The sequence below is a fragment of the Anomaloglossus baeobatrachus genome, chromosome 2, assembly GCF_048569485.1.
Source record: "Anomaloglossus baeobatrachus isolate aAnoBae1 chromosome 2, aAnoBae1.hap1, whole genome shotgun sequence".
In the NCBI taxonomy this organism is placed as follows: domain Eukaryota; kingdom Metazoa; phylum Chordata; class Amphibia; order Anura; family Aromobatidae; genus Anomaloglossus; species Anomaloglossus baeobatrachus.
Window position 1 is genome coordinate 214,708,284 of NC_134354.1, and position 17,703 is coordinate 214,725,986.

The 17,703-nt window shown below is 47.3% G+C and overlaps 1 protein-coding gene across 2 annotated transcripts in view; it reads left to right on the plus strand.

The window, feature by feature from the left end:
• The first annotated feature begins 402 nt into the window (after positions 1-402).
• HIPK1 (homeodomain interacting protein kinase 1) overlaps positions 403-17,703 on the plus strand; it is an 81,776-nt gene continuing 64,475 nt past the window's right edge. For both annotated transcript variants that reach the window (XM_075335604.1, XM_075335605.1), the window contains exon 1: positions 403-874. The gene's annotated coding sequence lies outside the window, so the exon portion shown is untranslated. The remainder of the gene's footprint in view (positions 875-17,703) is intronic.

A 17,703-nucleotide genomic window follows, 5' to 3' on the forward strand; every position in this document is an offset into this window, starting at 1 on the left:
CCCTAAGATTCAAGGAGTTGTAGTTTCTCTGTGCTACAGCCAGCGCCACACACAAGCCGGCATGACTGCTCATAAAGGGGTGAAGCAGCAGCCAGCGCCACACACAAGCCGGCATGACTGCTCATAAAGGGGTGAAGCAGCAGCCAGCGCCACACACAAGCCGGCATGACTGCTCATAAAGGGGTGAAGCAGCAGCCACATTCTAATCCCTGCAGTCCAGGCGGGCGGCCTCCTCTGTCAAAACGCCAGAAAGTTCATAGCCCCGACGCGCATGCGTGGTAGACAGTAGACACTGCGCGACTGCTCATCCGTGACGTCAGCGGGAATGTTCCATTAGCAGAGGGAGCTGCCTCCTCTGTATCGATTGGTCGCGCCTGCGCCGCTGTCTCCGGCTTCCATTTGTCAGGTCTGGCTGTGTCGTTGACCGTGGGAGCTTCCCGGCGTCTCGGTTCTTTCTTGTCTTCCAAAACCGACCCTCATCCCCCGGGAACCGTCACTCGGGGCCGGCGCACTGCGTGCACAGCGTTGTGTGTGAGTCCGGCAGCTTTCCTGGCCCAGAAACGGAGACCGGGGGAGAGGGGAGGTGATAGGAAAGGAGCCCAGGAGAAGAGTGCCTAGAGCCGGGCACAGAGCAGGCCAGAGCCGTCAGCCGCGGAGGAGCCTGTGCAGAGCCCTGTGCCGGCCCCAGCTGTGAGCCTCGGAGGAGCCCCAGAGCCGGCCGTTCTCTTCAGAGGAGCCCATCCGCCGCTGAGGAGCCGTGTGCCGGCCGCTCCCAGGTATCCGGCCCGGGGTCTGATGATGAGCCCGCGGCGGGGGTCCGGACCTTCCCCGGCAGCTCCTCTCACCCGCGGCTGAGACTCCCACCACACCAGCGGTGAGTATCGCACGATGTGGGCCCGATTATCTCTGCCGCGATCAGGTCGCTGGATTCTTTTCTTTATGTATCAGCCACAGGCCAGTAGTGGTCGTGATATCTTCCTGCATCCTGTGCCTTCTGATGATCGTGTGCGACCGATCGCGGCCACTATGGTTGGGGCCGACATGCGATAATTGTCTGCCGTGGCATCCCATATGTACTATGGAGCAGTGAGCTAGGTGAAGGCCTCTTCCTGTCACTCTGGCCTCCCTTGTGCCAGCTGTGTGGCATTATGGCTGGTATATGTAGATGGCATCTTATCGCAGGGGCTTATTGACATGATTGGTTTCCAACTGGCATAAGATTTCCATGAATCCCTGTGCCATTACACGTAATTCTAACATTGATGTGCCAGTCAGGATGCCCTATACCCGTCTGTACTGTAATAAAGCTGGTGGCCGTAGAGGGGGGCCTGGATTTTGCACTGATCGGCTCCACCATCCTGACCCCATGCTCTGATGCCCAGCCCCAGCTGGGGACAATGGGGTCTGTGATTTGTCTTTAGTTTTGGGCATTGCTGATAATCACCCACATCTTGGGCATTAGTTTGGGTGACTTAATAGGCCAAGATCTCCTCAGTGTCACATGCAGGGTGAATTACTCGCTGCCCTGTGCTGGATGGCTCCAGTTTCTGGAAACCTCTTATCAGTGTCTGGTATTATTCACTTGCACTGGTGCCAGGCAGTGAGCGCTGCTGGCAGATCATAATTCTGCTCCCGTGTGGTGTATATATCACATGCAGGGATGGAGGCCTCCTGTGCTCTGCTTATTTCTGCAGGTGTGTAGTATATCATGGTGGCTGTGCCTCAAGCTCAAAGGCTGACTAGGTGGCAAGTAACCAATAACCCAGGGCTGCATGTGGCGGTGAGCTGTGGCAGGTGTGGGGTGGCTCTAAAAGTGCCCCAATTTTAAAAAATAATAATAAAAAAAATGTCGCTGTCCAGTTGTGCGCGTTTCTTCAGAAGTGTCTTTAGTTCCATAAAGATGCGGTACATTCTGGTATCCTCCATTTTGATACAAGTAAAATATATCTTTGTACAAAGATAATAAAAAAAAATTATATATTTATATTTGTGGGGGGGGGGGGGGGTTGTTAGTGGATGTGCAGTGCCCACTCTTGGGATGTTGGTTATACCCAGGACATGGCGGTGTTCCTGTAAGGCAGCGGTTCCATGCCCTCTTGTACCGCACTCCTTCTAGAGTTGTCGGCCCTGAGGTCGCCCTTCCCAGTTTCCAGCTCCTCCATGCTGGCTGATTCAGGTCTTGTTTTTCCGAGATGGCTGTAATCTCTGTGTAAATGCTGTGTTATCAGCCATCCGCAGGAATGATTGACGGCAGGATGGGGTGAATAGCTTTTTTATCTGCACAACTGTAGTCACTAAAAATGTTGTTTTTAAATTCCATTGTCTTTCTTTAAATAGGCTTCAAGCCCTGTCGGGAATAGCCATTTCCTTGGCAACCTGAGCAATGGAGGAGGGCTGGTATTAATAAGCTGGGGTGGCTCTGGTGGCAATGTGGAAGTGCATTGTTAGTAAAGGGACAATTACTGCTAAGTAGGTGTCAGGTGCTGCGCACTTTTATAATTTTTTTTTTTTTTTTTTTTTCCTTGTATACCAGTTTTATGATGTAAAGTGTGAATTCTGCCAATGACCCTGAATCCACTACTAGTGGTCAGTGTTGCCTTCCCATTCCTACTTTTTTTGGCATCAGCATGTTATGGCTTTTATTAGAGTGGGTACTCATCGATGCTATTTGAGTAGTTGCGTCATTAGAGGAACTTATTGATTCCAGAAAACTTCAGAACAGGATGGAAAACGAGCCAATAAATTGCTGCTGCACATCTTCTGGATGAGCAATCCATTGCTGATAATAGGTTAGACTGGGGGATGGTGGCAGATTGGACCAATCATGGTGGCTCATTGGTGGGCAGGTGCTGCACAAGGTCTACTCTCTCCTCTCTTGTGCTTAATTAGCATACAAATGGTTAAATAAATAGTATAAGATCTAAATTGGCAGTGTATACAAGGTGCAAGCTGGAGCAGAAGGCACAAAACACTTCCTGCTAAGGACACTACAGCTATCAACAGAGGTAAGGACATGGTTTATCTGGCCTGGAACTAATCTATAGTAGGGGTCCCTAACCTGCGCTCGTCATCTGGGGCTCATGGCTTTCTGCCGGCTTGGTGTATTGCCACCAAGCAATGAGCAGAACTCCAGATGGTGGTTAAGTTGCTCCACATAGATCTGGTTTTGCATGCGGTCTAAGGTGGTGTTAACTAGAAGATCCTTCTAGTCAGTGGCACCTGAACCTGGATGCAAGTGTGGTGGGCATGCCTGATGCCAGAATTCGGGTAAAGTGGGGACTCGTGGATATAAGCGGGGGAGCTTTGGCTCCTACCAGTAATGTGGTTTAACCTCTAGATGGCACTGTTTATCTCGGGGGGCTCTGGATGTGGCCTGCTACCATTTCTCACTGAAGGTGGCTCTTGAGGTAAGGTTGGGCATAATTGGTCTAGTGTTAATGTCCATACCTCCTAAGACTTTAGCAGTGGTGTGGCGTTTGTCTGGCGATCCCTTATGTGCCGGCTCCATGGAATACCCTGACTGTTTGGTTTAGTTGACCTTGTCTGAATTGAATATACAGTTGTGGTCTTTGGTGACCATCTTTCTGGTTGAGGGTTTATTTTTGTTCTTGCTGACAATCTGCTGCCAGTGAAATGTACTATGGATTCAAGTGTTCTCCACAAAAGCTGAAGCTGCAGATTAGTCACGGAGTCTATGGGTCAGGTCACTTCTTGTATAAAGGGTGGTGGTTAAGAATGCAGCTTGCTTCTAGGAAGTTGACTTTTCATCATAGCACGACATTCTTGGCTCCTGGATTTAAGTGTCTTTGAGAACATCTAACTCCCAGGAGCTCTAAACCCCGCCGCCTCCCAATTGTTTTACAGAAACCTTTTCATGGAAAAGTAATTGAACTGTAGCCATGCTGGCTTTCTGTCTTTATGGGTTTGTGACTGTTGGCTACCATGGGCTGGGCCGGGGCAATCTTTTCCCCTAATGTTTGTGTGGGTTTCTTTTCCCACAAACTCATTGTTTTATCACTTTGAATTTTATTTAATCTCTTTGCGAGAACTAGAACACATGAAGTATACCTACTAGTTCTACTATAGTCCAAGTCAGAAACTGGATCATCATTGGGCCAGACCTGCTTATCTGTAGTAATGAGATGACTATGAAGTGTTGGGTAAATAGAAATGAGGATATGAGTAGTAAACCTTTATACTTGTCGGCTATAGGTGGAATGTATGTTACCACAGCAGTGTGTAATCTTCAGGTTGAGGGGGGCTTCACTGCCTTAGAGGGGGGGGTCTCTTCTCTGAATTTCATATATATCCATCACTGGAGTTTGGGCACTGGAGGTGTAAATTGGCTCTTGTAATACCACTTGATATGCACATATTTTGAAAGCTGCATTTCCATGATTACATTTGTAATGGCTCTTCTGGCTTTCCTCTTATTTTCTGTGTTATTGCCTGGTGTGCACTGTCATCACACTGCTCCTGGCCTCCCTGCTAACATGCAATTAGTTGAAAACAATGCGAGCTATTGACAAACCTCACTCTGGATTGTTGTCCTGATTAATAACGTTACCGACGCTGCCCTTAAGCTGGCCATGCATATTAAATGGCTGGCAGCCGAACCATTCTTCAGCCTATTATTCAACCACAGCCCTCTCTGACTACGGGGGCACTGGGTTGGGCGAGGAAGGCTCCTGTGTATGGGATTCTGAGAAGGCTGTCAGCTGACCCAGCTGCTTATCTTGGGGAGAACGCAATCTAAGGCTGTGTGCGCTCTGCACCGCACCGAAAATGTGCGCTTCAGAGCGCAGCTGAAAAGCTGCGTTCTGAAGCGCATGGTGCCGGCAGATTTGTGCGCTCTGCATGCTGCCTCTCCCTATAGACAGCATGCAGACCGCACGAAAGAAGTGACATGTCACTACTTAGAACGCAGCGATTCGGCAAGCAGCCGAATCGCTGCGTTCTAACATGCCACGTGCGCACGGCCCCTGCACAATCTCCATAGACTGTGCAGAGGACGCATGCAGTTGCGCTGTGGTGCAGAATGCAGCGTAACTGCATGTAATACGCACACGTGCGCACATACCCTAAAATTGGACATGCTCAACCTACAACTCTCCTGACTGTCAGTTGGTGCCCCTACACAATAGTCACTATCCCATCAGTATCGGTGGGTTAACCTGACATTGGCCTGAATGGGGATGTTGGTCTGTGTAATGGCTAGATTATATACATTTTTTTTTTTTTTTTTCTAAACTACTGAGCTGTCCCAAGTAAGCAATATGGGATCCCTCCTTAAATCTACTTATTTGTAGCCGGTGCCTTGAGCGGAATCTGTCCAAAGCTTGTCAGATTTTGTAAACATTTAGACCCATGTGTACATGATGGCTGTAGGATTTTCTGCCCAGTCATCTCACGATTCACCAGCATGTATTTTAGGCCAGTTTCACACTTGTGTTGAATGGCATCCATTGCGTTGTGTGACGGATGCATTGCATATAACGGGGCAATGGATTGTACAAAACTGTTTCCTTACTTCAGTTTTACCGGCAGCAGACGATCGTGAACGATCAGCTGATCGCCGGGCGCTCAGCTGAGAGCTCTCGCATGTTGGCGGCCAGGCGCTCAGCTGAGAGCTCTCGCATGTTGGCGGCCGGGCGCTCAGCTGAGAGCTCTCGCATGTTGGCGGCCGGGCGCTCAGCTGAGAGCTCTCGCATGTTGGCGGCCGGGCGCTCAGCTGAGAGCTCTCGCATGTTGGCGGCCGGGCGCTCAGCTGAGAGCTCTCGCATGTTGGCGGCCGGGCGCTCAGCTGAGAGCTCTCGCATGTTGGCGGCCGGGCGCTCAGCTGAGAGCTCTCGCATGTTGGCGGCCGGGCGCTCAGCTGAGAGCTCTCGCATGTTGGCGGCCGGGCGCTCAGCTGAGAGCTCTCGCATGTTGGCGGCCGGGCGCTCAGCTGAGAGCTCTCGCATGTTGGCGGCCGGGCGCTCAGCTGAGAGCTCTCGCATGTTGGCGGCCGGGCGCTCAGCTGAGAGCTCTCGCATGTTGGCGGCCGGGCGCTCAGCTGAGAGCTCTCGCATGTTGGCGGCCGGGCGCTCAGCTGAGAGCTCTCGCATGTTGGCGGCCGGGCAACTCAGCTGAGGGCTCTCGCATGTTGGCGGCCGGGCGCTCAGCTGAGGGCTCTCGCATGTTGGCGGCCGGGCGCTCAGCTGAGGGCTCTCGCATGTTGGCGGCCGGGCGCTCAGCTGAGGGCTCTCGCATGTTGGCGGCCGGGCGCTCAGCCACCGAGACAAAACAAGTTTCTGTGATTAAAAAAACAAAACAAAATGAGCATGCGCAGTGAAAAATAGAGTATTATTCCACCACTCAAAAAATGTTACATGCAGTGTTCCTTCCGCCTGGAGGACGCAACGCCGTGTCAGCCAGCAGAAGCAACGCAGGTACTTTTGGCACAAACCGTCATCCATACAAGTCTATGGGAAACTACAGAATCCGTTAACTGATTCCGCTGTTTTCCAAAAGGGCAGATTGTAACTGAAGGTAATAAACGCAAGTGTGAACATTCCCTAAGGTTTGCTCATCTTTACAAAGTCCCTTGTTCAATGACCATATCTGAGGCCTCCAGACGGGAGCCCTGCAGTCTGCTCCGACATCCCCGACTTCTCCATTTTGACTTTAAGGCATGATGTTGGGATCACGCTTGACTTTACAATGCTCGGGCGCTGGAGATTCCAGAAAAAGGTGTGTATCGCAGGGTTCCCATCTGGCAGCCATTGATGAGGCCACTTCACCGGAGTCCTGCAGCTGTACTTGCTCATCTCTAATGGCAAGCCTTGGGGGCTCTTGAGGTCCCTTTCTAAGTGGTTTCCATTCATTACTTTTGTAATCCCCATTATGAGGCATTCCTCCTTTAGCCATAGTGCCCTGTTTCTTGCTGCCCTTTCTCTAGTGCCCTATGGCTTATCAGCGCACGTGCCAGTTGTTGTGGGTACACGTAGCAGAACAACATGTTCTCTTACATAAGGTAGAGTCCACTGGGTTGTACAACCAGGGCTATGCGGGTTTAACAATGTTTTCAATAGATCTGCGCTGGAAGCTGCACGTATTTCCTAGTTTGGAGTTTCTGTGGAATCTGGATGGGGGAGGTACAGCAGGGCTAATCTATTATTACATATGCACGCTTTCTTTTCTGTACACTGGTTCTTTTTGTTTATCAGAAGCCTCCCCCTTGTTTCCTACTGGACTGAAAATAGCAGAATGCAATCTAAGGCAGATCACATTACCCCTGTGTTTTCTGGCCTAATCTGCGGGCTGTGCTGTGACAGAGGCACTTGTTATAGTCCGATATGGCTCTGCTCCTTGCCCCCCTCATCTCGCCCATACAGTCTGGATCTGTAGTGACTGATAATGTGGCACTTGTGTGGTGTAACGTTCCTCCGGTGTCTCGCTCTCATCCAGTAACCATTCATCCTGTATTATGAGAACATCCAGATGTGATATGTGGGATGGAAGCAGAAATCTGTTAAAATGACTTCTTCCAGCTTTGATCAGCAGCCCCTGCGCTCTGTTCTCAGGTTACTTCCTGCACTCCTGTTATGTAATCCTAGAGCCAGGAACCTGCATGGTAGAACAGGGGGTGGCTGACCTTCACCTTCTCTGCTTGTTTTATTAGTACCTTTTTATTCACAAGCTCTGTCAACATTAGGTTGAGGGGGAGGGGGTTGCACACTAGTCAAGTTGTGTTTTTTTTTTTTTTTTTTTTTTTTTTTTTTTTTTTTTTGTAATCTGCTAGTCTTGGGGTGCTTTCACACTTGCGTTGTTTGGCAGCTGTCGCAATCCACCGCTTTGGGGAACTGCAATTCGTTAATGAATGTGCGCTGTTTCCCATAGTTGTATTGACGACTCATTGCGACGGATGGCCTTGTGTTGTATCTGACGCTGCATTGCATCCGCCGGATGGAAAAAACGCAGCGTTTTCTGAGTTTCCCAGAGCGTCAAAACAAAGTACAGGATTCTGTCGTTTTTATAATGGAAGCCTATGGTGGCAGAATCCGTCGGCATCAGTCATTTGACAATTCCTGTGATGGATCAGTCTTTACACAACTGAGCATGCTCAGTTAATTGCTTGAAAAAAAGCTTGATTGGATTGCGTTTTGCAGGAGCTGTCAGTTGTGCCAGTATATGCAACACATCCATTACATCACATAACACAATGTGACGGATGCTGCACAACACAAGTGTGAAAGTAGCCTTAGTGATCGACTCATGAACAAAGTTAATTTTTAATCAATAGCTCTTGGAATAATTTCCTCCACTGGATGGGATTTTTAAACCGAAAAACAATGAAAGGCAGGGAAGTGTTTTACCTCACAAGAATCTGATACCTGCTGTGTTTTTTTTTGTTTTTTTTTTTTTTTTTTTTTTTTTTTTCCTCTTATCCTTGATTGTTTTAGGTTTACTCTATGGCTGGTGTGACTCTCTAATCACATTGAGGGCTGCAGCAGATGGTGGTTTTAGTTTCTGAATACCGCACAGTACAGTGGCATGTCACTGATGTGGGCAAATCAGACTGACCGGTTCCTCTACCGCCCGCAGATGTTCCCTGGTCTGTTTATATGGACACTGGCCGAGCCATGGGCACTTGTTGTGCGTGACTGAGCGAGTACAGCTCTTATGAAAACTGATGAGCATTGTTTGTTCAGGATGTCAGTTATTTATTTATCTGTACAGTCATTTGCTAGCCAAATAGTTCAGCTGTGGTCTGGGAAATGACTGCCGTCGTATTCTTTCCTCATGTGATCTCGCTGTCTGGCATTTTTCACATCCTTTTTGGGTGTTGGATCGCTTATTCTTAAGCTTTTGTGTGTTTTTAGCAATAAACCTATGAATGTGCTATATAGTGAACATGGGTGGGGAGACTGACCGAAAACACTTTAGTCAATAAGGAGCTTGGCTTGTGTATTGCCAAATCTGCTGGGTACAGGCCACAAGTGAATGGGAGCAACCAACATTATCACGCAATCATTGAGTACTAGATATAGCCTTCTGTGGCTCGCCGGTGACTCCTGAGCATCTTGGGATTTCATAGCTTGGCAGCTGTAAAATCTATAGTCTTAGACTTATCAGGTGGAGCTGTACAGTTCTTCTTATGCTTCCCAAGTATTGTGTGTGTTTTAAGGCTTTGTGCACACTAGAAAATGGGATCTTCTGAAAATTCCGCAGGCTCTGAAAGATTACCGCCCGCAGTAAAAAACGCAGCAAACTGCACCCGAAAACCACATGCGGTTTTACCGCGGGTTGGTACATGTTTTAATGCATTCAATGCAATAAAGCTCATTGGAAAGTGTGTAATGTTCTTCAGATCAGGGATGGATAGAGATAATAGGATAGGCCCTGAATTTCTCGCGAGCGGTAATGTGTGGGCATCACCGATCTTGAGAAATGACCTGTAGTTACCCCTGCATCTTTGTTATGAGGTTACATTTGAGTACTGTCAGACGTCGCTGGATCAGTATGCAAGCTTTGTGGGTAAACCTCTGTGAATTATGCTGGAACTGTGTATTTGTGGTGGGGTTAATAAAGTGGTGACAGAGGGGGCTTTGTTTTATTTCCAATAAAGGATTTGTGTGTAATTACAGGTTAATCATGGAAGCTCACAAGGAAAAAGTCCAGCACACCGATCATACTTGCTGATGCATAAAGAAATCCCACGCACAGAGTAGTTTGGCCACCATCAATATAAATAAAGGAAATACCAGTGCTGGGCAGATGTCTAAAATTTATTGTGGAAATTATGCAAATCCAGCAAGTAAAGTAATGGCTGTATCATGTGAACGCAAACAGAACGCATTTCGAAGCTCAGGTCTTAATAATGTTCTACCTGAATATGATAAAAACCTGAGTGTCGAAACGTGTTCTGTTTGCTTCCACATGATACAGCCTTTGCTTTACTTGCTGGATATTAATAATTTCCACAATAAATTTTGGACTTAAATTATCTGGACTTTCCTTTTAATCATGGAAGCTGTCTCATAGACGCCGGACATGATTAACCTAGGACTTAGTGGCTGCCCATAGCAGCCACTAAGTCCTTTTATTGCCCCGATTGCCACAGCATCACGGCAATCCGGAAGATCCAGTAACTCGCCGGGACTGTCGCATAATGGATGCGATATTCTTGGCTGCGGGAGGGGGGGGGGGGGCATTAACTATGGCTCTTGCCCTCCCCAGCCTGAGAATTCTAGGCCACTGCTGTGTTCTTACCTTGGCTGGATGGTAAAAATACAGCAGAGCCCACTTTTGTGTGTCTGTGTGTCTTCTGCTCAACTTCCTCTTCCTGTCCTAATGACATCACCTCCTTGGAAAACGCAGGGAAGTGAACATTATGTCCCGAAAAACGCAAAATACCGGATGGAGTAACACAGGAAAGCACAATTTGCTACCTGCGTCATTCCCTGCGGGATTTCATGATTACATTAGTCAATAAAGTGAAATACTGCAGGTACCTGCAGAAAAGTGACATGCCCATTTTTGCTGCAGCAAAACCTGTAATGGGGAAAAAACTGTGCAGTATATATTATAACTTGTATTTTGTCGAAAAAAAAAAAAACTGTACCTACAGACTGATGCATGGAGGTGCTAACATCTGTAACTGAGAAATCTGACATCCTCTTATGGTACTGTTCCACTTGTGCATAGCTTCTGTGTGGAGAAACTGGAGGGAACACTCTTTTTATGTTCTTCGCTGCCTGTCCCTGTTTACATCGCACTGCAGGTGAATAACATTCGAGTGCAGTGCGATGTTTCACATGCTCCCATAGACTTGTGTTGGGGTGCGTGAGCCAAGAATTGCTGCCAAATGCACCATGCTGAGATTTCATTACGCATGCCGCTATGGCATGAGAAATCAATCGCAGATGGACACTGCCCCATAGTTTTGCACTGGTGCGAGTGCAGTCTGATCTTTTATCAGATTGCACTTGTCCGTGCAAAACGCAAGTGCCCTTACCTGAAGCATTGTGCTATGGCAATACTGCAGACAGCTTCCCTGCAGTGATATCATATTCAGACGGGGGCAATCTAGTCTGATTACAGCTGTCTAGCTTTCCATTACAAGAGGAGTCACTTTCCTGGCATACCAAATATATATTTAAATCTGCTTTGAAATGTTGTTCTCCCAATTTTTCCAGTGTAAGGCTAGGTGCGCACTGGAAAATGGAATTTTCTCAAGAAAATTCCGCAGGCATTGAAAGATTACCGCACCCGCAGTAAAAAAAATGGAGCAGCAAACCACACCAGAAAACCGCATGCGGTTTGCTGCGGTACTGTTCATGATATTACTGCGGTTTTGCCGCGTGCGGGTTGATACATGTGCTTTATTGCATTCAATGCAATAAAGCACACTGGAAAAACAAGTCATCTCATTCTTAGAGAAATAGACAGAAGAATAGATACAGTCCCTGTGAGCACATGCTGCATTTCTCCCGTTCGGTAGTGAGTTCACATTACCGGCCGTGGGACATGCCCTGTGGTTACCTCTGCTGTCTCGTTGCAAGGCTGCATTCAGCGCTGTCTGTCAGTCGTGGCTGGATGTAAGCATCGGAGGACGTGCATTACGCCGGAGGTGTGTTTCGGGGGGGTTAATAAACGTGTGTGTGTGTGTGTGTGTGTTTTCCACTTTACTTACGGGTTGATCATCTCAGCTGTCACAGACGCTGCCATGATCAAGCCTGGACTTGGTGGTGGTGGTCCGCCGCCATTAACTCCTTTACATTACCTTGATTGCCACTGCAACAAGAGCCGGGGACACTCCGGTACTGCCACATGCATGCGACAGTCTCGGGGCAGCTGCGGCTGATATTCTTGGCTACGGGGGTAGGAGGCAGGCGGGGGACATTAACCCTGCCCCTCTCCCTCCGCAGCCTGAGAATACCGGGCCGCCGCTGTGTGCTTACCTCAGCTGGAAGGTAAAAATACGGTGGAGCACATGTGTTTTTTTTTTTCTTTTCTATATTTCCATTTGCTTTGTATGTGTATTCTGTGTCTCTGTGTATGTTTTACTTTCAGCTCCGCTTCCTCTTCCTGGCATAATGACATCACTTCCCTGCAAACCGCAGGCAGCGATGTACATTACCACAGGTAAACCGTGAAATACCGCAGGGAATAACGGAGGAAAACGCAATGAACCGCACAGAATTTGCTGCCTGCGTTATTCCCTGTGGGATTTCACGATTACATTACAGTCAATGTAGTGAAATCCCGCAGCGACGTGCGGAAAAGTGACATGCAATTGTTTTTGCTGTGGGAATCCCGCAGCAAAACATGCAGCTGTCAAATTCCGCTTAGTGCACACAGGATTTTTTTTTTTTTTTTTTTTCCCCGTAGGTTTTGCTGGTGAATCACTGCACAGATGTTGTGAACATTTTCTGCAGCGACACATGCAGCAAATCCGCAAATAATCCGCGGCAAGTACGCACAGGGCCTAACTCCTTCCTGACCCATCAAAGCTCCTGGCACAATCTTGCTCTTAGGTTGATACCAGCTCCTTTGTCCCTAGACCTCACTTCTCCGCTTATGTAATTTAGTTCCTGCCAATGAATTTACCCTTCACTGCAGAATCTCATACACCTCCATAAGGTCAGCCCATGGCACCTATATGGTGCTTGGCTTAAGGTAATGTGCAAACGTTTAATTTGGTGTTTTGTTCAGGTTAGTCCTTAAAACTGAAGCCTTTCCTTGTACCCTCCAAAGAGAATGAGACTTCTGAAATATTAAGTTTGTTGCCCATTTTCTTTATCATTGCAAATTTGAAGCCATCTCAAATCTGTAGCTTTAACTTTCAGCATTTGTAAACCAAACCCAGTGACTGGAAGACCTATTTATTCTATTGCTGCAATACCAGAAACTGCCTTACAGATAAGAGGGCGCAGGTTCTAGGGAAAAGCTAAGCACCTTCAACCCCCTCCCTTGGCTGTTTAATCTGTTACATAAATGGTGGTTTTCTGACAGGATTGCCGTTCCCTACAGTGTACGGTTTGCCTGCTCAGATGTTCTTAGGCTCACTTCAGGTTCTGCTGTCCATCAGTAATGACAGGCCGCTTATAAGAAGTAGTAATTATCCCTATTTATATAGTCGTTGCGATGGCAGAGGATACAGCTGACAGGACGTACTGTAAGTGTCCGGCAGCAGCTGACGGTAAGGGGCCTGTTGTAGGTGAAAGCACAGCTTAGCGTGTTTTATGGAAATGCAGATGGAGAAACCGGCCTTCTGTGACAGGAAAGGATTATCCGTCAGTATAAATAGACCAGGGCGAGATTACGTAAGTTGTACATTATTAAATAATTTAGTGCTACATAAGTGTTTCTACATGTACATCTTGGGGGTGATGAGGGGGCCCGGTAATTGGCAGAGGTTCCTGGATATGAGGAATGGTGATGGCAGCCATTTCTACCTGGACTGTGCCCATTGAACGCCACACAGCTTCAGGTGACCTACTGCGAGAGGCCCAAAAATCAAACTTTAACAACTAAATGTCAGTGAATTGGATATTAGAGCTATCTTCATGGGAATTGTTAAGAATTTGATTTGCCATTACTCTCATAGAAGTGAATTCCAATGCCACTCCAGGTTTGTATGTCCCCCCCCCCCCCCACCACCTGCATGAGTTATCGTTAAACTACAAATCTAGGTTACTGAAAACACTTTGTAGTTCTAATCAGGGCTGTGGAGTCGGAGTCGTGGAGTCGGAGTCGGAGTCGGAGCTCATTTTGGTGGAGTCGGAGTCGGAGTTGGAGTCGGTATAAAATGCACCGACTCCGACTCCTAAAATATATAATAAATTGGGGACAGGAGTGCAATGCAGAATGTGCTGAATATTTTACTAAATAATAACATTTAGTATAATGCTTATATTTAAGTGAAAAATTTATTGTAGTATAATGTGAACATCAGACATTTAATTGTTTTTATGATACAATAATCAAGATATTTGGATAGAACATAAAATATTTATTGGAATACAACTTTAGAACACAAAAAACTAATAAATTGTAAATATGTAATATTATATATATATACACAGTGTATATACACACACAAGATATATATGTAATCTACTGTATATTACATAGTGTATTACATATTTACAATTTATTACAGTTTTGTGTTCTAAAGTTGTATCCAATAAATATATTTTATGTTCTATCCAAATATCTTGATTATTGTATCATAAAAATTATTAAATGTCTAATGTTCACATACACATATTCATGTACTACAATAAATTTTTCACCTAACTATAAGCAATATATGTAGGAGTCGGAGCCAGAGTCGGAGCCGAAGGTTTGGCTTACCGACTCCACAGCCCTGGTTCTAATGATGACTCATGCAGGGAAAAGACTTCCTGTTTCTACATGAGGCTTAAGACCATGTCTCACTAAGTGACGTGTGTGTGTGTGTCTTTTTTTTCGTCGTTTCTCTCCCACTGTGAAGCACACATCTGTGTTTGACAGTGCAACGATCTGAATGTACAGGGAGACGGCTTCTGCGGACGCTGGTAACCAAGGTACACTGGGTAACCAAGCAAAGCGCTTTGCTTGGTTACCCGCGTCCACCAGTTGTAGAAGCCGGCTCCCTGCACACATGGCCAAGGTACACATCGGGTAACTATAAGAAAAGCGCTTTGCTTAGTAACCCAATATGTACTATGGTTACAAAGCACAGCGTCGTTACATAGGTCACTGGTGGCTGATCTGATTGCTGTGGAGACCTGCCTGATTGACAGCTCCCCAGCGGCCATGTAGTGATGCTCCAGCAATCCCTGCCAGTGCTATACTGCCACGATCATGCTGATTCTATACATACCTTTTAAATGTCAGCTTGGATGTTTAGTGTTTGAAATACAGGCAAGTACATTTACAGAAATGTACAGCTTTTTGATTAGCAGCAGCTGCTGAATAGCTACTGTGGGGGAGGGAATACATAGCAAAACCCCACATCTGCCTGTAGATGTCACTGTAAGGCAGGGGTGGGGAACCTTTTTTTTTTTTTTTTTTTTTTTACTTCAGCCAGGGTCCATTTTAAAACCTCTACCTACCTTCAGGGGCCACACAAAATAATCAATGTGAAAATGACCCAGCTATATTTGGTCAAACAATTAACTTACCCCTACTGTGGCGGCGGAGCTGCTTCTCTTTGGTGCAGCTGTGATGTTTGGTGATACTAATCGTGTTTCTTTTCACAGCTGCTTTTTAATTTGTCAGGGGTCTGGAGCACAGTCAACTCTGTATTAAGATTGGTAAATCATATACATCACAACAGACGCTGTAGATACATCACAGGAGACACTGGGGGCACATACATCACACAAGGGGCTGGGGACATGTATGTGCCCCCCCGGCCCTCCTGTGATGTATTAGTCACTGGAGACGCCGAGGACAGGCACCACACGAGAGGGGTGGGGGCGCAGGCACCACACGAGAGGGGCAGATATCACTTATGGAGCCCTGACATCAGTTGGGGGGGACACACAAACCTGGGGTGATGCATAGCATTGGGGGGCCACAAAGCACTGGCCAGGGCGCACAGCAGCTCCGGGGGGCAGGCAACGCAGAGCACTAAACCCACCCACGAAGTCGCCTCTTGCTGGCATTGGCCAGCGGGAGAACGCATTGGTAAGCACAGCAGCACATCTGCGGATTTAAAGGGCCGGCGGCCCACAATATGGCGGTGGTGGCTCAAGCACTGCCGCCCCCGGGAATCTGCCCGGGGGACTCATAAAAGGGCATGGCCCACAGGCCGGAGGTCCCCACCCCTGCTGTAAGGGGAGTGTTAGAGATGCAGCCCTATCACGTGACAAATGACTCATACCTGGAAGGAGCCCATACAGTCTAGCCTCTAAAGAGGCCAGACAGGGATGGAATAGATGGCAAAACCCCACCCACACTAGCTATTTGGCAGCTGCTACCAGTCAAAAACTGTACATTTCTGGAACTGGTCGTATAGTTTTTGAAATACAGACAAATCTCACAACTAAGGCCTAAGCCACACGGCATGAAATCGGAGCGTGTGGAGTGATAAAGCATCGCCTTCCACTCGGACCAATATTAGCCTGTGTCAGCGCACATGAGCGATTTATGTTCTCAGCCCTAATTGGACCGAGAAAACAATCGCAGCATGCTGCAGGTGTAATGCGAGACTTTTTCTCTCACCCATTCAAGTGAATGGGGCGAGAAAAATCGCACTGCACGTGCGGTACACTGGTGTACCACGCGTGCAGAGCGCAAAACGCAATGGAGAAATCTGGCCTGCCCCTCAAGAGCCGCACGCACAGTCAGACCGCAGTCGCAGGGATACAAGCATGACACTCGGCTCTGCTGTGCTGTCAGCACGAGCCGAGGGTCATGTGAGCATCGCAATAGTGCCCTGTGTGGCCCCAGCCTAAAGGTATGTATATTATCAGTATGATGGTGCCAGTATAGCACTGGCTTTAGGTTACCATATATAGGAGAATCCTGGTGATGTGCTTTTAATCACGGATTTCAGGTTTCAGACCTATTAAACTTAGCAACTGGACGTTCAGTGCTGATTGCAATGTATTAAAGATGCAAACTTTAAAGGGAACCCTTCACCTAGAATATGCGTTCTGAGCTCTCAGCAGACGCATGTGTGCCCTAATTACACCTCCCTTCCATCCCTGTGCTGTAAAATTGTATAATATGAAAGTAATGTTTTATTACCCTGCTATTTACATAGGAAATATGAAGGTATTTGGTCCCATGGGCGGCGCCTTGCCCTATGGACGTCTGCATATTTCCGTGGTATCACGCCCCTGTGGGCATGATACCATGGAGTGATGTCCCCGTCGCTCATTCTATCCTGCGCACATTGCGGCAGGCTTCGTTTCCAGGTGTTCAATCACCGGCTTCAGACGCACATGCGCAGTGCGTGTCTGAAACTGACAAGGAGAACCCGGAAGAGAAGCCTGCTGCAATGCGCGCAGGAGAGAATGAGCAACTGTGACGTCGCTCCATGGTATCATGCCCACAGGGGCGTCATACCACGGAAAGTATGGAGACGTCCATAGGGCAAGGTGCCGCCCTGTGACCACATTCCCTGCTATTTTACATACGAAATATATGAAGGTAATAAAACGTTTATTAGTTTTATTAACTTTACAACACAAGGATGGGTAGGGAGGTGTAATTAGGGCACACATGCGTCTGCTGATAGGTCACAACGCATATTCTAGGTGACAGGTTCCCTTTAAAGTAAATCTTGAACGTCACTGAAACATTACAGCGCAGCCCTCCCCATAGTCCTGTTGTCCTGCGAATGGCATATGGCTGCTATTCCCAATGTTGCCATGAATGGATGATTTGAGAATACCCCTTTAATTGGATACTTTACGTTTATTCCGAAGAGCCGCTGTCGCACTGTTTACATGTTGGCATTTAATCTGGGTTTCTACTCTGCAAATCGAGGCTGATGCTTGAATGTGCCATGGGTGCAGCACCTTCAGAGATTACTCCTGTTTTGTGTAACAAATTCTTTAATTTTCTGCCCAAAATGGACTAAACTGTCTGCATATCTATAGTGGTGGCTGGAACGTTTCCTTTTCTAGTGAAAAGTTGTAGAAGGAAGTGGAAGTCATTGGATTTGATTATAAAACCTAGGTGGATCGACTAACCTTTACTTTAATAAAGGGGTTCCCT